Source organism: Ictidomys tridecemlineatus, chromosome 3 (assembly GCF_052094955.1).
Source record: "Ictidomys tridecemlineatus isolate mIctTri1 chromosome 3, mIctTri1.hap1, whole genome shotgun sequence".
Classification (NCBI taxonomy): domain Eukaryota; kingdom Metazoa; phylum Chordata; class Mammalia; order Rodentia; family Sciuridae; genus Ictidomys; species Ictidomys tridecemlineatus.
The window spans coordinates 26,734,871-26,757,852 of NC_135479.1; the positions used below are offsets into that span (position 1 = coordinate 26,734,871).

Here is a 22,982-nt window from a genome sequence, read left to right on the forward strand (position 1 = left end):
ACATATAAGAGGTTGTGAGGGGAATGGGAAAATAAACAAGGAGAGAAATGAATTACAGTAGATGGGGTAGAGAGAGAAGATGTGAGGGAAGGGGAGGGGGGATAGTAGGGGACAGGAAAGGTAGCAGAATACAACAATTACTAATAGGGCATTATGTAAAATTGTGGATGTGTAACCGACGTGATTCTGCAATCTGCATTTGGGGTAAAATTGGGAGTTCATAACCCATTTCAATCTAATGTATGAAATATGATATGTCAAGAGCTTTGTAATGTTGTGAACAACCAATAAAAAAAAAAAGCTAATGGACACCTTAAAAAAAAAATATATCGTCTGGCTCAGAAAAAAAAAAAAAAAGTATGTTGGTTACAAAGGATCTGAAGCTTCCATTAGACAGACAGAAGGAATCACTCCAAGGGATCTATTGGGCTGCACGATGACTGTAGTTGATCACAATGAATTTGAAAATTGCTAAAAGAGTAGAATCTCTCTCTCTCTCACACACACAGACACAAATACCTCTGTGAGGTGAAGGTTATGTTAATCAGCCTGATGTAATCATCCCACGATGTATACAGACTTCAAAACACCACCTTGTATCCATAAATATATACAAATGTTATTATGTTATTTTCCAATTAGCAATAACGTGTGTGTGTGTGTGTGTGTGTGTGTGAGAGAGAGAGAGAGAGAGAGAGAGAGAGAGAGAGAGAGAGAGAGAGAGAGAGAGATATTTTATTCCGATAACCAACCAAACTGGGGAAAGTCTGAAATGCTTGTTAAAATCTCTTGATCTGATCTTCATTGAGACCCAATAAAGGGCCCCCTTTCCCCTGAGAGATTCTGCTTTGGTTGAGGTTGTTTTTCTTTCCTGTCTGGGACCCACTACTCTGTAAGCTTTCCTGTGCCTGGCAGGGCACCAACACTAGAAGCAGTCCTTTCTACTTGTGTACCTGTTGAATTTGCTTCAAGAAATTAAAAATATTCAGAGATCTAAAGTTATGCCATGGCTCAAATAATATCTAGATTGCAAGAGTTTTTTTAAAAAGTCATCACTCAGTATGTTTATGAAATGTTTGATGTACAAAAAAAAATTCCATTTTGGAGCCTTTTTTTAGAGGTGAACCCCTGCCTGTTGGGTCCAGCAGCATTCCTGCTGCACCTTGGCTCCTCCTGGGTCACAGGCTGCTGTCTACCTCACTGTGGCCCAGATGGGCTCAGGTCCTCCAACGACCCTGATGACAGTGATGTCAGCTGCCGCTTCAGCTGCTGGTTCTCCTGAGTCAGATGTGACTCCGATCCCTCAAGGACTCCCACCCTCTTCAAGAGTGAGACCCCAGGGGCTCTGTAAATGCCTTCTCCCTCTGCATCTGAATGGCCCAGGGGAGCCTGCCTACTCTATCCGTCCTGCATGTGGGTCGAGGCCTCTAACTGCCAGACTGTTCTGACTTCTCAGCCCATTTCCTAAGATGTCATGATCCAGGAGGCTCCTTGCTTGTGACTGCTCATTGTCCTGTGTGTGCTGTAGTCTGAATGTGTCCCTCATGATTCATGTGTTGAAGGCTAACCCCAATTTGGTGGTTTTAGGAGGTGAATTACTATTATTATTATTATTTTTAACTTTCTTTCTTTTAGTGGTTCTTTTTAGTTATACATGACAGCAGAATCCATTTTGACATAATGATGAAAGCATGGACTATATATTTTTCTAATTTAATCCCCCATACTTCTCCTTCCCCTTCTCTTCCCCATCTCCTGTTCTCTTCTTTCTACTGATCTTTTTTTTTAAAATATACTCATAGATAGTTTTTAAAAATTAATTTCTTGTAGATGTGCACAATGGTGAGATTCACTGTGGTATATTCATATATGAACATAGGAAAGTTATGTCAGAGCCATTCCACTATCTTTCCTTTTCCCATTCTCCCTCCCTTCCCTTCCCTTCATTCTATTGCACTGAATTTGTATCCCCTGCCCTCCTCTCCATATTGTGGATTAGCTTCTACATGTCAGAGAGAATATTTAACTTTTGTTCTTTTGGGGTATGGCTTATTTCATTTAGCATGATAATATCCAGATCCATCTGTTTATTGGAAAAAAGTCATAAAGTCATTCTTTTTTTGACTGAGTAATATTCCATTGTGTGTATGTGTGTGTGTGTGTGTGTATGTATGTATGTGTATGTATATATATATATATATATATATATATATATATATATCACATTTTCTTTATCCATTCTGTTGAAGGGCATGTAGTTTGGCTCCACAGTTCACCTATTGTGAATTGTGCTATTATAAACATTGATGTGGCCGTGCCACCATAATATGCTGATTTTAAATTCTTTGGATATGTACCAAGGAGTGGGATAACTGGGTCAAATGGTGGTTCCATTCCAAGTTTTCTGAGGATGTCCATACTTCTTTTCAGAGTGGTTGCACCAATTTGCAATCCCACCAGAAATGTATGAGTGAATCTTTGCCTCTACATCCTAGCTGACATTTATTGTTATTTGTATTCTTGATAATTGCCATTCTGACTGGAGTGAGATAGAATCTTGCTGCAGTTTTAATTTGCATTTCTCTATTTGCTAGAGATGTTGAACATTTTTTTTCATATATTTGTTGACTATTCGATTTCTTCTTTTGAGAATTGTCTGTTCAATTTCTTGGCCTATTTATTGTTTGGCTTACTTTTTTGGCATTACGTTTCTTTTGAGTTCTTTATGTATCCTGGATATTAACACTCTATCTGAGAAACAGGTGGCAAGGGTTTCCTCCCCTTCTGTAGGCTCTCTCCTCATTCTTGATAGTTTTCTTGTGCTCCAGGTGTCTTGCCAAGGAAGTCAGTTCCTGAATCAATATGTTAGAGTGTTGGGCCTACATTTTCTTTTAGCAGGTGCAGAATTTCTGGTCAAATGCTTAGGTCTTTGATTCACTTTGAGTTGAGTTTTGTGCAGAGTGAGAGAGAGAGAGAGAGGGGTTAAATTTCATTCTACTATAGATGGATTTTTAGTTTTTCCAGCACCGTTTGTTAAGGAGGTGATCTTTTCTCCAGTGTATGTTTCTGGTTCCTTTCTCAAGCATGAGATAACTATTTTTTCTGTGGGTATGTCTCTGTGTGTCTTCTATTCCATTGGTCTTCCTGCTTGTTTTGGTGCCAAATCCACTCTGTTTTTAACTATACTTCTGTAGTGTAGCTTGAGGTCTGGTATTGTGATGCCTCCTGCTTTGCTCTTCTCGCTAAGGATTGTGAGGTAGGAGGTGAATTCTTAGGGAGGTGAGAAGTTCAGGAGGATGGGACCCTTATGAATAGGATTAGTGCCCTGAACTGGGTATGGTGGCACCTACCTATGATCCCTGTGACTTGGGAAGCTGAGGCAAGAGGATGGCAAGTTTGAGGTCAGCCTTGGCAATTTTGGCAAGACCCTATCTCAAAATAAAAAGTAAAAAGGACTGGGGATGTATCTCAGAGGTAGAGCGTGCCTGGTTTCCATCCCTGTTTTAGTCAGCTTTTTTTTTTTTGCTGCTGTGACCAAAAGACCTGACAAGACCATTTTAGAGGAGGAAAAGTTTATTTTGGAGCTCAGGATTTGCGAGTTCTCTGTCCATAGACAGCTGGCTCTATTCCTTGGGGCCTGAGAGGAGGCAGAACATCATGGCAGAAGAGTGTGGTGGAGGAAGGTGGCTCAAGTCATCACACCAGGAAGGTGTAAGGGGAGGGGGGGGGAGAGAGAGAGAGAGAGAGAGAGAGATCTCTGCTGAACAAGGACAAAATATATACCCAAAGCCACGCCCCCAGGGACCCATCTCCTCTAGCCACACCCCACCTGCCCACAGTCACCACTCAGTTAATCCCTATCAGTGGATTAACACACTGATTAGGTCAATAAGATGCTCCTAACCCAGTCATTGCACCTCTAAGCTTTCTTGCAGTGTTTCACACATGAGCTTTTGGGGGATACCTCACATGTAAACCATAATAATCCCCAGTATTGGGGTGAGGCACCGAGCCCTAAGAACGCCCTTTCCCCTTTTGCAGGACACAGTGAGAAGATGGCCCCGTGGGCAGGCCCCCACCAGACACGGACTCTGTCCTGCATCTTGGACTTGCAGCCTGCAGAGCAGGGGACAGTGGATTTCTGCTCTTTCTAAGCCACTCAGTCTGTGGTGTTTTGTTACAGAGCTCAAGAGAACAAGTATGGGACAGTTTCCCGTTTCTCTCTGTCCTGTATCTCGCAGGCTCCTGAAACCCAGACTGGTGAAGCCCCCCCTTGCCTGGGAGGGCCTGAGAGGACCTAAGTGGCCCCCAGGGGACTGTGGTTTCCAATGCCATTGGCACTCTCCCGGGGTGGGGCGGGGCAGGACCACATGGGCGCCCGTCCTGAGGGAGGGACGCAGCTGCTCATCTGGATTCTCCTCAGGAGCATGGATCAGGCCCCCGATGGGACACGTTTCACTGTCATTTCCAAGTGTGGACCCTGCTGGAAAGAGGAACGTGGGTGGAATTCCGTACCGGGAGGAGTGCGCTTGTCATTTCATTCACGCATTTGGATATTAGTTGTCATTGAGGTTTGGTATGAAGTCAAGGTGTCAGATTAGGGAGGGGGGGAATTACTACATTGCTCCACATTGAACGGAGGGTATGTGAGTATGTGTGTGTGTGTGTGTGTGTGTGTGTGTATGTGAGTATGTGTGTGTGTGTATGTGAGTATGTGTGTGTGTGTGTGTGTGTGTGTGTATGTGAGTATGTGTGTGTGTGTATGTGAGTATGTGTGTGTGTGCATGTGTGTGTGTATGTGTGTGTGTATGTGTGTGTATGTGTGTGTATGTGTGTGTATGTGTGTGTATGTGTGTGTGTGTATGTGTGTGTATGTGAGTATGTGTGTGTGTATGTGTGTGTATGTGTGTGTGTATGTGTGTGTATGTGTGTGTGTATGTGTGTGTGTATGTGTGTGTATGTGTGTGTGTGTATGTGTGTGTGTGTGTATGTGAGTATGTGTGTGTGTATGTGTGTATGTGTATGTGTGTGTGTATGTGTGTATGTGTGTGTGTATGTGTGTGTGTATGTGTGTGTGTGTATGTGTGTGTGTATGTGAGTATGTGTATGTGTGTGTGTGTGTATGTGTGTGTGTATGTGTGTGTGTATGTGTGTATGTGAGTATGTATGTGTGTGTGTATGTGTGTGTATGTGTGTGTGTATGTGTGTGTGTGTGTATGTGAGTATGTGTGTGTGTATGTGTGTATGTGTATGTGTGTGTGTATGTGTGTATGTGTGTGTGTATGTGTGTGTGTATGTGTGTGTGTATGTGTGTGTGTATGTGAGTATGTGTATGTGTGTGTGTGTGTATGTGTGTGTGTATGTGTGTGTGTGTATGTGTGTATGTGAGTATGTATGTGTGTGTGTATGTGTGTATGTGTGTGTGTGTATGTGTGTGTGTGTGTATGTGAGTATGTGTGTGTGTGTGTGTGTGTGTGTGTGTGTGTGTGTGATTTTCTTTCCTAGGACAAGATTTCAGATCAGAAGGACATGATGGAATCTGACCTTCTTGGCTGTCAGGAGGGGCTGTTGGGGAGCAGAGATCCCTGTTTTTTAAGTTGTTTTGCTAACTGCCTTGGGAGACCATCAGTTAGAGTCCCACTAAATACCCTTCTGACTTCAGTTCGGGTGAAAGGTGAGCCATGTTGTCCCCAGGCCGGGGGTGGGGTGTGGGGGGGAAGGGGATAGCATTTTTTTTCTTGTAAAAATCCAGCTCTGTTTATGGATATGGAACTGCTAAAAAATATTTTGCTTCCTTGGAAGATCTGTTGACACAGAGACTAAAAAAAGAACAAATCACTTTATTTGAGATCTGACCCCCTCAGTCTACTCAAAGGACACTGTTAATAAACGGAAGAAATAACCAAATTCTGTAGTGAATTAGATGGCCCCGAGTGCTTGGGAGGAGTGGAATTTGAAAGAGGCTGATCAGGGAAGGCTCAGTTGAAAAAAGGGAGTGATGAGTCGTGTGGATTTCTGAGAAAAGATGTTCTCGGGAGTGAGTGAGTGGGTCCTGCCAATGCAAAGGCCCTGAGGCAGGGGCATGCCTGGCGCGTTTGAGGAACAGTGAGGACAGTAGTTGTGGCTCAAGAAGTGAAGACGGTGGGACATTGGGACGGAGAGTTACTGGGAGAGGAATTCACTGAGGGAGACCGGTAGCCACTAGACAGCTTGAGCAGAGGAGAGCAATGCCCAGGATGATCTGAATGTGACACCTGGGTCACCTTTCAGGTTTGTGACTACTGTAGCTTGTGCTTCCTGCAAACTTCAGTTTGGGGATAAATCTAGGCTCACGGTAACAGTAATACAACTACATCATTCTATGGCTCTGCACTTATCTGCTGTTAGAAATTCACCCTTGTGGGGACAAGTGCATGGAGTACTACATACATGGCACATGTTAAGGGCATCTGAGTGGCAGGCCACTGCCCTCATGCTAGGCATGTGAACAGCAGGCCACTTACCCCATAGGCACAGCCCTGGGCATGAGGCCATGTGTTGCATGCAGTCCCTGCTCTTGCTCCATGGCCTGCTCCTCCATTGGTCGCTGCAAGGACAGTTAGCAAGAAATTACACCGGTGGCTGCCTGTCATCTGCTTAGCTACTTCCTGAGTATATATACATGGTAACTGCACAATAAAATCAGACCTGCTTCCTGCTTGGTCTCCGGAGGTCCTGAATACTAACTCCTCAGCCGAGTTCTCCTCTACTCTGTTCCGTGGACCTCCTCGCTGGACGAGAGAGAGCCCACGCACACCTTGTTCTAGAATTTTTGGCTATGAATTTAGAAAGACCCTGTATGGCATCTTTGAGGATTTACTGATCCAGCCCTCCAAGCTAACCTGTAACGTGGACCATGCCTTCTGTTGCCCTTTCCTCCTGATAGGAAAGGAAGTCTCCTCTGGGGGCCGACATTCCAGAGTTCTCTGATGTTCTCTTGTCCTCTCCCAAATCCCCCTTCCAGGATATGCCGCATTGACTCACTGTACCAGTCAGAGTTCTTGGTTTTCAACATCAAAACCGATAAACAGAAAAGGAATTTATGAAAGAGTATCAGGCTGCTTCAATAATCACAGAAGGAGGGGAGATACTGGGGGAATGATATTGGCCAAATCACGCTGGTATGTTGTGTGCATGCACAAATATGTAACACCCAGTGCCCCCTATTAGGCACTAATAAAAAATATATAAGAAAAAGAAGAATCACAGAAGGGGTCAGTAAATCAAACTTCAAGCAACCCTGCCAGTAAGAGAGGCCAACTCCATGGATGGGTTCATGGGCAGTGTGGTCCAAGCTTGCTGACTGCTAAGACCTTGGCTGTCCTTGGGAGCTGGTGGCCAGCCTACCCTAGTGGCTTCCCTATGGAGCCTCCTTCTTTACATCACTTTCTTCCTACGGATTCCCCATAATTGCTGGCTGCCGAGAAGCCTGGGAAAGCAGGGATCTGATTCCTATGCTGGGAAGGTAGTAGTACTCTAGCGGTAAATTTCAAAACCCAAGAAGGCTACTCAAAAAGTTCTGGATGCCAGCAATTAAGAAAAATATTCTTGCTACTCCCTGTTCAGGCTGTTGGGTCTGTTCCGTCTTCAACGAGGACTTTGAAATGGAGATCATGCCTTTCACCCCTCATTAATGCCAGAGGCTGCCATCATCTTACACAGATTTATTATGATAATTAAAAAAATTACTAGATGGAAGAAAAATGGCTCACAAAGAAGTCTTACATTTTAAAAGAGTAGCTTTATTTTTGTTGAAGAAATACACACTCATCATTTTTAAAAGTCAAGGAGCGCTAGACAGATTTAAAAAAGACACAAATGCCCTGTTGTTTGTTAAACAACAGCCCTTCTTCTTCAGAAGCATTTTTGACTTTTAATCTTTTTTTTTCTTCTGATATTTACCTCCAGAATTCATAAATAATATAGATAACATTGTTGTCTTGATGAATCACTCTAACACAGGGTTTATTATGGTGAGATAAGTTTGCATTTCCCCCACCCCCCCACTATAACCAAAGGATTAAGGAACTGTAGTAAAATCCACATTCACTGTTTTTGGTGTATTGTTTCATCAGGCTGCCTCCTGGCTTCAGAGTGCAATATTGTGGATGCTGATCCATAATGAGGGGAGGGGGCATGGGATGAATGGAGGCACTTTGGATTGAGCCAAGTGGGACAGGGAGGGGATGAAGCATGGGGGTAAGAAAGATGGTGGAATGAGATGGACATCATTACCCTAAGCATATGTCTGATTGTACAAATGGTGCGACTTTACATCATGTACAACCAGATAAATGAAAAGTTGTGCTCCATTTGTGTACCACGAGATGAAATGCACTCTGCTTCATGCATAACTAATTAGAACAGATAAAAAATGTATCAGTATTGATACAAAAAAGAGTGCACTATTTTATTTCTTCCCTGAACAACTTGTTTTTCCTAAAATTAATGATGATCTCATTTGTTTTTACTTCTTTCACTTTCTGTAATTTCTGGCGGTGCCTCCTGACATCTTGCCATAGTTCTATAAAATTGTACTCACTGCAATTCCCCCCTCCCCACACCCATCACATAATACATGTCTCCCCTTTCTCAGTCATAACTCAGGGTCCTCTGGTGCCTTCCCAGGTGTCATCCTGGGCATTTCCTGTTTCTTTCTCCAGTCTTGAACCTCCTGTTGTCCGGATTCTGTCTCCTCTTTTCTTTAGATAACTCTATAATTTTTGTGGAGCGCATTTTCCTGACAAAAGGTTTTCTTAGAAAAGTGTGCATGATAGAGATATTTTGCATGACACCTTCTTTTTATTCTATTGTTTGTTGGAAACAATTTGTCTCAGAGTTCATGAGATATTCCCTTACTTTCTTGTAACTTCCAGTATTGCCTTATAAATATGATGCCTTTCTCATTCCATATATATCTATGGTACTGAGGGTTGAACTTTGGGGCACTCTCGTACTGAGCTATACCCCCATCTTTTCTGTTTTTTATTCGGACACAAGGTCTTACTAAATTTCCCAACTGACTTTGAACTTTCGACCCTCCTTAAGAATATGAGGAGATTGGGTATTAGAAAAGGAATATGTGAATTATCTACATTTGTTCCAATGATGTCCCCCAGAACTTAGGTGACCATATAATTTATTTTCTGAAATAGGACACAAAGATAAACCAGAAGAGGGTCACCAGCCAAGATAACATGTGTAAAATGGGACTTTTCTTGAAAACCTGGGACGTATGATCAATCTGTAAGTAACTCAGACTTTCCTTCAATAACTACTGTACCAACTACATAACATGTGCATCTTTTTAAAAATAAAAATCCCTCTTTTAAAATGATCCTTTAAGGGCTGGGGCTTTAGCTCAGTGGTAGAGCGCTTGCCTAGCATGTATGAGGCACTGGGTTCGATTCTCAACACATTTAAATAAATTAAAAAAAAGGTCCATTGACAACTAAAAATATATATATATTAAAAAAAAACAACTAACCTTTAATGCCTGGCACAGTGTCCTTCATTTTGCATTCTGGCACATCCACAGGGACCAGCCTGGATGAGGAGCTGAAAGACAGCAGGTGTGCTGCGCTCCCCTCCACCCCTCCCTTCCCGACAGGGTGTGCTAGTTAGTCCAAAGTTGGACACTTAACTCTTTCTTCCTTTTTATGGATTATTTCCCAGGGGTGTCCCTAGTGCCTTATGCAAACTGACCCTTGGAAACTTGCCCTACCAAATTACATTCCCATTCCTGCCAGATTTTTTTTTTCTTTTTAATGAAAGTCATTTACTGAAAGGAAGAAAGCAGGGATAAGGACAGAGTCCCTTCCTTCTCTCCCTCCTCCCTCCCTCTCCCCTCCTTCCCTCCCTGTTTCTCCTTTCTCCCTCTCTCCTTCCTTCCCTTCCCTCTTCCTTCCTTCCTTCCTCCTTCCCTCCTCCCACCCTCCCTCCTGACCCTTGCCCTCCAGCAGGAGGACCTTGTGGGGATCCTGTGCACTAATCCACTCTGCCCTCCAGGGGGAGTTTCTCTCCCTTCCAGTGGGGATTTGCTAAGCAGTTGTGAATTTCTGGTCCAGCATGTATCTTGCTGGGGGTTTGCTTGATTCTCCAGTCTTCGCAGGCTGTAGTTGATTCTTGTTTTCACTTTCACATAATGTTTTGGAGTCTTACCTTTGTCCACCCCCTCTCCCAATATGTTACTAAAATCCCACTGGCATGAAGAAAAGTTCTAAGGCCAGTGTGGTGGCTATTCTCCAGACAGTTCTCTGGTTTCAGTCCAAAGTCAGCGGGGCTCCGTTATTTTGGGTATGAGGTATCATGGTGGAAGGGTGGCAGAGGACAGCTTTTCAGCTCATGGCAGCTGGAAGAAGGAGGAGGAGGAGCAGGAGTAGGAGGAGAAGGAGGAAAAGGAGGAGGAGGAGGAGGAGGAGGAGCAGGAGGAGGAGGAGGAGGAGGAGGAGGAGCAGGAGGAGGAGGAGGAGCAGGAGGAGGAGGAGGCGGCGGCGGCCAGCTGTATTTGCATTATAATGAGCATGCTTGTGCCTCTGTGAGTGAATGTAATCTTAACTATGACTGTACTGCTGTCTGAGCTTTGCAGGGAAAAAAAAGGGGGGGACAAAAAGTGAAATTCAGAAGTTCTCTTGGCAAGTTTATACCAGGCAGGAGATAAAAGTTGCAGCGCCATGGCCCTGCTCACTGCCCCTTCCGCCCTTACTGTCCCATGTCCTTATCTTGAGATTTTGGAGTTTCTTTTCCACTTTTTGTTCCTAAGCCCTTCTCTCCATTCCTTAATTTAGTATAGTTCTACTGCATGCCAGGTACTGGATAGGTCCTGGAAGCATGAAGATAAAATCTTACTATCAAGGATCTTATAGTCTAAATGGGTCTAAATACAAGAGGGCCTGTCTGTTTTATCTATCAACTTATCATCTATCTACTTGCATGCTGAGTGTCGAACCCAAGGCCTTACACATTCTAGACAAGTACTCTATTTCTGAGTTACATCCCTAGCCCTGAGTGTCAATATATGTGAGAGACCTTCCTTACAGGTGCTTCCTTTCAGATGGGAATAGGAAGAAAGGATCCCATCTGGTATGGAGAGAAAGAGTTGGGGGTGGAGAGGAGAATGAAGGGGTGGTAGCAGCATCCAGGGAGATTTGGGGGAAAGCTAGTGCAGGCATAGCTTTAGAAAATTGCAAGACCTTTAGAGAAGCTCCAGGTTCACCATGGTGCCCGGTAACATGGTGCTGGTTGAAGGAAGTGTCCACGAAGCTGGGCCTGAGACAGTTTTCTGGGTCCTCAGGGCTATGCATAATGTCCAGAGAGTCAGCGGCCCCAGTGCCTCAGTGGGGTCGCACTGGAGGAGTGATGGACTGAGGAGGCCTGGTGAAGAGTGATTGGTCTCTGCCAAGCATCTTTACTGCCTTGTGCCCATGCTCTAGTGTGGTAGCACTCCAGATCCTTTTGGAAACAAACATGTCAAAATCAATTTAAAAAGACACATCATTTTCCTCTCTTCTTTCTACCAAATCTAAGGCAGAGAATAATTACTTCATGGTCTGTTCTCAGTTTAGGAAGCCAAGGAATAAGTAAAGATATTCTTGGTTCTTCTCTACCCATCACTTTGAGTCTGTGACAATAATCGTCAGACCACAAAAGCCACTTGAGCCCTTTCTGATTTTCTCCAGGGCCAACTCCCTTTTTACATTTCATTTCTCTGCATCTCTTTTATCACTGACCAGCCTTTCGTCTAGCTTGACTTGAATTCAGGGATAAGGTTTTTTGCTTGTGTACTTTTACTTTGATTCAGCACAAGATTTTGCAATTCCTCCTTAGATTCACAACTTACATTCAGTTAGCACCAACCCTCTGCCCTGACTTGTCTGAGATAGGAGATTTTTAAAGGCCCTGGAGTTTCCAGATGGCACTGCCTGGGCACTGCCCTTGGCAGGCTTCGAACTCTGGGAGGACCATGGACAGCGAGGGCTTTGCTCTCAGCTCCTGTGTGCCTCCCCTGTCCCTGTCCTGTCCCTTGGTCTGGCTGCCCTTGCAGCATGCAGGGGCCACCCAACTGCCTCTTGATGGGCCATCTGTAGGCACATTTGCTTTCTGGCAAACTTCTTTGCATAAGCGGCTTTAAGCGTGATATGTGTGACATCCAGGTTTTGGATTTTCAAATTATATCCTGAATATTTACTGTTCCTCTTGGTTCCCTAATTTCTGCAAAATTGTAACCTGCTCCTCCCTCCCCCTTGCCCATCAATATACTCTTTTGAGCCTTTTACATAATAAAAAGCCTAGGTTTCAGCATTAATCATTGTGATTAATGTGATTCCACTAATAACCTTTTTCTACTTGGGAAGGCTCCAATTATGGCTATATTTTGTATTTGGCCTTGGGCCAGTTTCTAACCCAGTGCTATTGGTTTCATGATTCCCCAGCATGGACATTAACCTCTCCCGTGTCCATTTTATCCTGCAGATTCCAGACAGAGCCAATCCTCTAGACCTCCTGCTGACTCCCTCACCTTGGATAGAATGAGGCCAGCTGCCCATTCTTTGCGTGGCTCAGACAAGCCTATTCAAGGATTCTAGATGGCTTCCCCAAAGGTGATGTCAAGCCACATTCGCCTTCATAATTCTTTGGTTCACCATTCGCCCTCCATAATTAGTAATGGAACCTTGCCAGAAACATATATATTTTTAAAAAAATGTTCTTCAAGGAGAACGCTTAAAGTATTCTGCTGTATAAACTCTTTGTAAGCTCTGGACTCCTTTTAGAAACCATAGAAGAAGCAGGTTGTCTCTTCAGAGGGGTGATATGAGATAAGGGGAAGGGAATGGTCCTTGAGGTCAGAGAACATTAGTTGTGTGACCTTGAGAAAGTTATTTAACTTCCGAGATTCTTGATTTCCTCATTTGTGAAATGGGAATATGATTATCTAGCTTGCAAGTCTGGGGTGAGGATTAAAAGGAATAACGTATCTAACGTGTCTGGTGGCTTCTTTTCTACTATTGTGGTAGTCTAAAAGCTAGGAGATACCTAAAAATGCTGAATAGAATATAACAGTATCTTTTTTTTCATCAGTAGATTTTATTTTTGATTTTTACATCTCTTCTCTCATGGTATGGAGAAAGACTGATAAAGGTAAATGAAAATGCACATTTACCATGGATTCAGCAACAACACATGATACTTATTTATACCAGTGTAGGTTCACTAGCAATTTCCAGAAAACGTTAGTTCCCAAATTTTCTTTTCAGTATTGGGAATTGAACCCAGAGTTGCTCTACCAGTGAGAAACATCCCCATTATGAGTTCTTACTAAGTTGCTGAAAGTCTCTCTAAGTTGATGAGGCTACCCTTGAGCTTGTGATCTCCTGCTTCATCCTCCCAGTTGCTGGGATTACAGGTATGTGCCACCTTGCCCAGCAAGCCCCTACTTTTTATTTGTAACCATTAGACACTATCATAAGAAATAGTGAAATTAAAGGGGGAAGTCCCAGGAGTCCAAATCAGAGGGAACTGAAGAATAGGGATGATGGCACAGCCAGCTTGAGATGCTATAGCTTAGTATTTCTGTTAAATAAGGGATTTTTTTTTTTTTTTTTTTTAGAGGAGGAAAAGTTTATTTGGGGCTCATGGACTACTCAATAGTCCAAGTCCAAAGTCTCCTCTTAGACTCATGGTAAGCTCTGCATGCACCTTTAAAAATCAAAAACAATTTACATAATCCAATATATAAAGTCACAGAGTAAATGTTTCCATCAAGGAAGAAATAGGGGCATAGGAAGATGGATGGGACCAAAGTAAAGACCAAGCAAACAAGTCCTAGAGTTGCATGTCCAGCATCTGAGGCACAGGGCATGGCGAAGTTCTCTCTAAAGGCTTGCGTAGCCCCACCCTTCCTAACCCACGTGGCTTCTCTCTTGGCTTCTTTCTGCTTCATTCCTGCAGTTTTCCTCAGTAGATGTTCCACAGTCCTGGCATTTCTGAATTTGGGGAGTCTCCACTGCAGCTTTGAACTTCCTTCCACATCTTCACCCATCACCCTGTCGGGGGCTGCCCACCCTGACTCTGCTGCGCTTTGCCTGGCCTTACAAGCCTCCCTTTGAAATCTCTGTGGAAGCCTCCATGTTCCCCTAACTCCAGCATCCCACAGTCCTGCAGAAGCAGCACCACATGGTTGATGCCATCTGGAGTAGTAGCCAAGTCTTCTGGGACAGTGGCTACAGTAGCCTCTGAGTGCTGGGCAGCTGAGCAGGGTGAGACAAACTCCGGTGCTCTCCTGGGCAAGCAGCCTCCCCCAGTTGGTCTCTTCTCAAGGGAATTTTTACTTTTATACCCTTGAACTTGAGATGGGGGTGATCTTACTAGTTCCTGAGATGCCCTAAGGCTTCATTCCTATTGTTTCTGGGTAAAGTACTTTAGCATTTCTTCAGGGGCCGTAATGTCTCAACCACACTTCCTTAGCTCCAGTTTTACTCAGTTTCCTGGCTAACCTGCAAGTATTTCGCGTCTTTCTACTTTGATCTCTGCTCCTGATTATCACAGTAAACTTGACTAAAGCTTCCAGCAATTTCCATGCCACCACCTGAATCCTGTGCTGCCTTGAAATTTCCTCTCTCAATTCATGCATCACCTTTAAATTCAGCCTCACAGAGTCTCAGGACATGGGCAAGATGTAGGCAACTTCTTTGCCAGAACGTCACATGAATGGCTTCTGGTCCAGTTTTCAAGCGTCCTTTTCCTCTGAAACCTCATGAGTATAGTTTTTCCTGTCCACGGTCGTACAGGCATTCTCAATCTGTTCTTTGGAGCTCCCCCCTAGAATCACCTATTAAGTTCCACTTACAACATTCTAAAGTTTTCCAGCTTCCATCTCTGAGCTTTTCAAAATTTCTCCTTTAAATTCAAAAAAATCTCCCAAAGCTTCTGAACCACAAGGTCAGGGTAGTCACCATAATGACCCTACTTCTCAATATCAGTTTCTGTTTTGGTCAGCCGTTTTTGACCAGAACAATGGAGAGCAGGAAAAGTTTACTTGAGGCTCATAGTTTCAGGAGATCTTGTAAGGGTCCGGGGGAGCGTCAGAGAAAGAGACTGGCTCCATGCAATTGGCAAAAGGGGATTTATTGGGGATCCATTCCAGCGCGCTGGGGCCCCACTCAAGAAGGGAGAGCAGCCCGGAGCCCAGAGCAGAGGTCAAGCAGAGCTTAAGTACACTTTTTGGGGAGTGCAGGAGGCTTTGCATACATCAGAACAAATCATCATGAGGCGTGGGAAAATTGAACAACAACTCTGAGACGCGATTGGCACATTCATTGGTGGGAACAGGTCAGGCGGGGGTGATTGGTCATTCCTAAGCGGGTTACACATTCAAACTGATTGGTTCGGGCCCTGTGATGAACTGCACAGGGCCCTAGGCTAAATGGCCAGTAGGGCGTTGTTTTAACTATCTCAGGAATCTGGGTGTAACAGAGGAATTTAATAATACCTAATCTTTTACATTCAAGCTTTCCAGCTTAGAAACTTTACCCTTTCAATCTCAGTTCCTAGATAGCCAACGCCATTGCCCTGGATCTACGGTGAGGCAGAACATCAAGGCAGAAGAATGTGGTGGAGGAAAACAGCTCAGGACTCGTCAACAAGGAAGCCGAGAGCTAAATAAGGTATTTGGATTTTAACACTCAAGTAGAGGTAGCAGATGAAGTCTTGGGCTTTTGTGGGGCAGAGAGTTGGAACCGAGACCACTGAAAAAACCTGAGTCATGCAAAAGGTTATAGCTTTTGAGAAACGGGAAAAAAAATCCCACCTCCTGGCAGATGACAATGAAGAAAAATTCATGTATCTCCTCCTGAGTTCTGAGGAGGAATTTCAGAAATAAAGAGAGAATACAGAGCTATATTCAGTAATAACAAACTCTCTGCACAGATTTGGGGTCTTAATTTATACTACCTGCATGGTCTTTAGATGCTCCTAAGAGAAAAAGTGAACACAACACTTGTTTCAGGCAAGTCCAGAAGCAAATACTGGGTAGAACCCTAACTCAGGTCACTTGGTATTTGCACAGATAGAGCCCTGCTAGAGTTGAACTCAATAACCAAAATGGAGACCATGAAATGAGTATACTAGTCTTTGTTTTTCTGCCAGGGAGAAGTTCCAAGACTTACAGTGGATTCCTGAAAACACAGATAGTACTGAAATCTATATCTATATCTATAACTATATCTATATCTGTATCTATCTTTCCTATACATACATACAGACCTATGATAAAGTTTAATTTATAAACTAGGCATACTAAGAGAGAAACAATAGCTAATAATAAAGCAGAATAATAATAACTTATGGTATCAAAAGTTTTGTAAATGTAGTCTCTCAAAATACCTCATTTCATTTTCATGTTTTCACTTTAGAGAAGCCCTTTACAGCTTCTCTTTGGCATATCAAATTGCCAGCAGCACTAGTCATGCATGTTGGGGCCATTATTAAGCAAAACAAGAGCTACTTGAATGAAAGCACTGTGTTACTGTGACTGTCAATCTGATAACTAAGACAGCTATCAAGTGACTAGTGGGTGGAGAGTGTACACAGCATGACTACTGTGGACAAAGGGATGGAGTAAGAGAGCACAAGATTACATCACACTACTCAGGATGGCATTCAACTTAGAACTTTTGGACTGTTTATTTCTGAAAATTTCCATTTAATATTTGAGGCCCACAGTCAACTAGGGGTAACTGAAACCGCAGAAAGCAAAACTGTGCATAATTGAGGGACCACTGTATACCAAAAAAAAAATCATCAAAGTTCTAATAGAAGGAAGTGAGAATATGAGAAAAGAATGAAGCAGGAGAGCCAGAGAGAATTTGCAGAAATAAAAATGCAGTGACTGACATTTAAACTCAGAGGGCAGGGTAAAGAACAATTTGGCCACGATGGTGAGAACATGAGTAATACTTACAATCAGTAGGTGCTCAGAAATTTCCTGTGATCTCTGTTTGGGAAACATTAAGGTGTTTAGATTCTTGAGCGTCTAGAAGAAGTTAGAGATATCTATGTGCAGTCAAGTGTGGTGGTGCACGCCTGTAATCCCAGTGGTTTGGGAGGCTGAGGCAGGAGGATCGCTAGTTTAAAGCCAGACTCATCAAAATCTAGGTGCTAAGCAACTCAATGAGACCCTGTCTCTAAATAAAATACAAAATAGGGCTGGGAATGTGACCGAGTGCCCCTGAGTTCAATCCCCAGTACCCGCCCCAAAAGAAAAGAAATATCACGTGTATTTACAGTTCAGCAAATTGTGTTTTAACGAATAGATTTAATTTTTAGAGCAGTTTTAGGTTTATAGCAAAATTGGAGGAAAAGTATAAAGTTTACATATTCCCATATATTCTGGAATGTCCTGCCCTCTCACAGGATCTCGCCTCCCCCATTATACTGTGGCTCATTTGCTGTACCTGATGAGCCTACATTGATACATCCTTATCACACAGATTCCATAGTTTACATCAAGGTTCACTCTTGGTGGTGTACATTCTGTGGGTTTTGACCAACACATAAAGACATATATGTATGAGGAGTTTCATTGCCCTAAAAATACTATGTGCTCTGTTAATTCATCCCTCCCTCCTCCCCAACCCCTGGCAACGACCCAAACTTTAATTATCTTGGTAGTCTTACTCCTCCCTCTGAATAGATGAAATAGGACAGTATGCACCCTTTACAGATTGGCTCCTTCCACTGAGTCATAGGTATTTGAGGTCTCTCCAGGTCTTCAATAGCTTGATGGCTCATTTCCTTTGAGCCCTGAGCAATGTGCCTTTGTCTGAATGCATCACGATTTATTCATCCATTCACCGACTGAAGGACATCTTGCTTTGCTCTCAAGTTCTGGAAATTATAAATAAAGCTGCTGTCAATGTGCATGTGAAGGATTTTGTGTGGACGTAAGTTTTCAGCTCCTTTGGATAAATACCAAGGAATACAATTGCTGGATATTATTATTATTTTTTTTTTAAGAAGAAAGTGCTAAATGGTCTTCCAAAGTGGCTGTACTGTTTGTGTTCCCACCAGCAGTGAATGAGAGGTCCTGCCATTCTTTATCCTCACCAACATTTGGGACTGTCAATGTTTCAGATTTTGGCCATTCTGATAAGTGCCTAGAATTACCTTATTGTTGAATATCCTTGTGTAAAGTTTACTGTGTCTTTGGTGCCCCTGACCACTCCTTGAGTACTTTATTATTCTCTCTCTCTCTCTCTCTCTCTGTCTCTCTCTCTCTGTCTCTCTCTCTCTCCTTACCTGACTCAGAAGCACCAGGCCTCATTCTCTCCCCCCACGCCCCCTTCCAGAATGCGGTCTCAAGAAAGGACTTTACATACCCTCCTACATACAAGCCTGGGATTCAGGAACATGTTCAGAATTTGGAATCAGAAAACCTGAATCTGTTCCACAGGTGAAAAAGTATTGAGAAACCAGCCTCTACCTTAGAGCAAAGCCTGTCCAAGGAAGGGGGCGGGATCCTTGTCCTTGGAAAGACCCACAGGGCACTCCTAGGCACATACCCACCCTGCAGAGTTGTTTATCTACAAATAACAGGAGAGATCTGGGGAGCCAGGTGTCCCTGACTCAGTCAGGCTAGGTGAGGATCCATAGCAACCCTGTATTAACCACCAATCAGCATGAGACAGGGAAATACCTGGGATGCCAGATGACCCTCCCAGTAGTTTATGGTGGTTGATAACATGTTGGGAAACCATGTAGTTCAGCACGTACTCCCCTCGTGGCTTAAACTAATCAGTTCAAACGAATCCCCCTCTTGTAGTAACCAATCCCCCCTACCCAACTTGTTCCTGCCAGTGAAGGTGCTAATCCTGTTTTAGAGTTGTTTTATGATTTTCCCGCAGGTGTGTGATGATTTGCTAAGAGATGCTAGGATGTATGTGAAGTCCCTGCCCTCTCCAAAGACTGTATAAAACTGCTGCAAACCCTGGGCTCTGGGGCTCTCAGCGTCACCAGTTGCTGTGTGCACGCGGAGGACCGAGCTAGCTCACAATAAACACTTCTTTGCTGCTTACATCGATCTTGGTCTCTGGTGGTCTTTTGGGGGGTCCTGAATTCGAGCATAATAGTATCTATAAAATCTGAATCATAATTCTTTATATTATTTTAAGAATTATTGACAAGATTCAATGATCTCACTGTGACAATATGTTGTACATGGCAAAACTCAGTACGAGGTTATGACATTGCTATTATTAAATTATACCAAATTATAATTAGAAGGTCCCAGGGAGATTTATCCCATGTCTATTTTTTTTGGTAGGGAGATATATAAGCCAATGAACAGATCTCTAGTGGGGGCAGTTTAGGAATTAGAAGGCAGCATAGGAAGCACTTTTCTGACTATTGATAAACCTGAAATTGCACCAAATAGGAAGTTACTGTACCTCTTCAATTTTTAGCTGACATTTTCACATGTGATTGGGATGGGAAATTTCTATAAGACATCTGTATATTAAAATTGATTTTCTAAAGCTAAAGTTAAGCCTATGAAGAGGAAGTGTCTGTTTCTTTTCTCCACAGCTGAGATAGTTACATCTAACATGTTCATCTGTTTTCTCCCTATTTGTATTATTGACTCAATGAACAGTCACTCAGTCCATAGTTACTCTTTTCTGGCTTTCTCTTTTGTTGGATTGTTGGTCTTTTCTTATTGATTTTACAGGTGCTTTTTATATACTAAAGTATTACACCTTTATCTGTGACATAATTTACAAATATTTCCCAGTTTGTAATTTATCTTTTATCTCAGCTGATATTTCAAATATGAAGAAGCTTTTAAAAAATACAATTAATTGTATGGGACTGGGGTTGTGGCTCAGTGATAGAGCATTTTCCTTCCACGTGTGAGGCTCTGGGTTCAATCCTCAGCACCATATATCCATACAAATAAAATAAAGATATTGTGTCCATCTACAACTAAAAAATATTTTTTTAAAATGCTATTAATTGTAGATGTTAAAACTCTTAGGCTTTGTGCAAGTCTTATTTCCTTATATATTTTCTTCTGAAACTTTTGTGCTTTTATTTTGGTGTGAGGTATGAAATATGGATCTAGAAAAACTAAAGCATTTTGGATTCAGATGAAATTTTCTTTATTCTTCCTTACCTGATACATGTCCCTCAATAAATCTGTGAAATCTTGCTCTTTGTTAAAAAAAAAAAAAACTTAAGAAATCTCTTAGATTCTTTGATATATCTGTTTCTAGTCTGTACAATGGGTAACTTTTTTATTCTATTTGCAAGTTATTTCTAACAGGAGCCAAATTCTTCAATTATTATATATATTTTAAGAATTAAGTGGGTAGTATAAAATCGTAGATGCATTTCAAAGTCCCATTTATCAGCTAACCAGAGGCAGCTATGGAAAGTCTCTATTCACCAGTGGATTTGATTCAGTGAGAGGGTGGGCAGATGACGCTGAAAGAGAGTGAGTGAAATTTCTTTGGATTATACATGGTTCATTCACAATGATGTGACTAGTGAAATAGATTCCAGATGCAAAGGACAATCCCTCCTTCTTGTGCCTGTAAGGAATAGAGCACCCTTCCTTTCCCCAGTGGTCTTAGCTAAGTAAGAATAGAGATTCTGGATGGAAGGAATAGGAAAAATTTTCTCTTTGGTGGTCTAAATTTGTAAAAAAATAAAGTACTGTGGATTCCACAGTGTGGTAGTTTTGGGCAAGATCTCCCCGTTACCCTAAACTTTTTAAACTCCTTTCTTCTCACTACTGTTTCCTCTTCCTGGCAATTTGTGGGTGTAAGGGTCCAGCGAAGCGTCGGAGGAAGAGACCACAAGAGACTGACTTCATGCAACAGGCAGGAGGGAGTTTATTGGATCCTAATTCAGCGCGCTGAGGCCCAAGGCTCACTCAGGAAGGGAGAGCAGCCCAGAGCCCAGAGCAGAGGTCAAGCAGAGCTTAAGTACACTTTTTGGGGAGGGCGGGGGCTTTGCATACATCAGAACAAATGATCATGAGACGCGGGAAAATTGAACAACAAATCTGAGACGTGATTAGTATATTCATTGGTGGGAACAGGCTGGGCAGGGGTGATTGTTCACTCCTAAGCGGGGTACATATTTAAACTGATTGGTTTTAGGGCCTAAAGGACTATGTGACATATTACACAGAGTCCTAGGTTATCAGACAACCAGGGAGTCAATGAGAATATTTTTGGGCAGTTCCAGTATTGTCCTAATAGCTATAGGGATTACAGGTTCTGGGAGTAGCAGAGGAATTTTAATAATACCTAGTCTTTTACTTTTTAACCCAGGCCTTGCAGTTTAGAAACTTTACAATGCCCTGTCTTTTACATTTTAACTCAGGCTTTGCAGATTAGAATCAGCTTAGAAATTTTAACTTTACAGTGGGTAGTCGTGGTTGAAGAAGTTCCTATTGCCTGGAGACATCTGTTGAATGTTTCCTCTCACCTTTGACCTCTGGGATGACCTCTCATCATGGACACACACAGGTGTGCTGACCATGGACAGCGCAGGTGCCTTGTTGAATGGATCATAGCCACCATTACTCTGCAATCTTCCCTTTATTGGAGCTAGAAGGAGCTACTTTTTAAGATTTGTTCTTTTCAGATATACATAACAGTAGAGTGCATTTTGGCTCATTATACATATATGGAGTATAACTTGTTCTAATTAGGATTCCATTCTTCTAGTTGTACATGATGGGGAATTACACTAGTTTTGTATTCATATGGAACATAGGAAAGTTATGTACCACTCATTCTACTATCTTTCCTAATCCCATTACCCCTACCTTCCCTTCATTCCCCTCTGTCTAATTCAATGAACTTTTATTCTGTCCTCCTCTCCCCTTGTTGTGGGTTAGCATCCACATATCAGAGAGAACATTTGGCCTTTGGTTTTGGGGGATTGGCTTATTTCACTTAGTGTGACAGTCTCCAGTTCTATCGGTTTACAGGAAAATGCTATAATTTCACTCTTTTTTTATGGATAAGTAATCTTCCACTGTTCTTGCATCTATATATATATATATAAAATATGTATGTATATTACATTTTCTTTATCTATTCATCTCTTGAAAGACACTTAGGTTGGTAGGTTAGTTCCACAGCTGGGCCGTGGTGAAGTGAGCTGCTATAAACATTGATGTGGCTGTGTCACTGTAGTATGCTGATTTTAAGTCCGTTGGGTATATACCGAGGAGTGGGATAACTGGGTCAAATTGTGGTTCCATTCTACGTTTGCTAAGAAATCTAGAAGGCGCTACTTTTATTTCTCTAAGATAATGTGATTCCTGAAGTGGTGTTGCTCTTAGATTCTGGGCTGATCACGACAGTAATACTCTCTTGTGTGTCAGGAACAGAGGTGGGCCCAGGGTCCAGGACAACAGGATGATACAACTTGGATATCTACCAAGTAAGGCTCCAGAATGGGGTGCATAAAAATTCAGTATCTTTACAATGGTAACAATAAGTTCTCTCATTTTGATGATCAGAAACAGATGTAAATGACTTAGTCCAAGATCACAGAGCTAGTGGTAGAGCATTATAGAAGACACCAGATCCCAGGTCTTTTGACATGAGTTTCTTTGTTCTAATGATAGATCATGTATAACTTGCCTCTTGAAGCCTTAGACTGAGGGCTGCCTAGTGGCTGATACAAAACCCCAGGCCTTTTAAGTGGGTAGGATAGAGGGGGAGATGATAGTCGCCTAACCAGTATTCACTCACCCTTCTTATTATTAACAGAACTGCAGCTAAAAGATGATCTTTTCATGAAAAGATGACCTTTTAATGAAAAGGTCCCATTTCCCAGGTTTCTTTGAAGGTGAGATTGACCATATGACATAGTTCTGGCTAACAAGTCAAAAGTAGAAGTCACTAGAAGAAACCTAAGAAGGATCCCTT

General features: G+C 42.6%; 1 long non-coding RNA gene across 3 annotated transcripts in view; it reads left to right on the forward strand.

Annotated features, from left to right (window-relative positions):
• LOC120884126 (uncharacterized) overlaps positions 1 to 22,982 on the forward strand; it is a 132,581-nt gene that overhangs the window by 92,626 nt on the left and 16,973 nt on the right. For 2 of the 3 annotated variants that reach the window (XR_013436130.1, XR_005726377.2), the window contains exons 3-5: positions 9,195 to 9,285; positions 12,511 to 12,638; positions 15,582 to 15,701. This is a non-coding gene — a long non-coding RNA (uncharacterized LOC120884126). The remainder of the gene's footprint in view (positions 1 to 9,194; positions 9,286 to 12,510; positions 12,639 to 15,581; positions 15,702 to 22,982) is intronic. The other variant, XR_013436129.1, reaches the window with a different exon arrangement.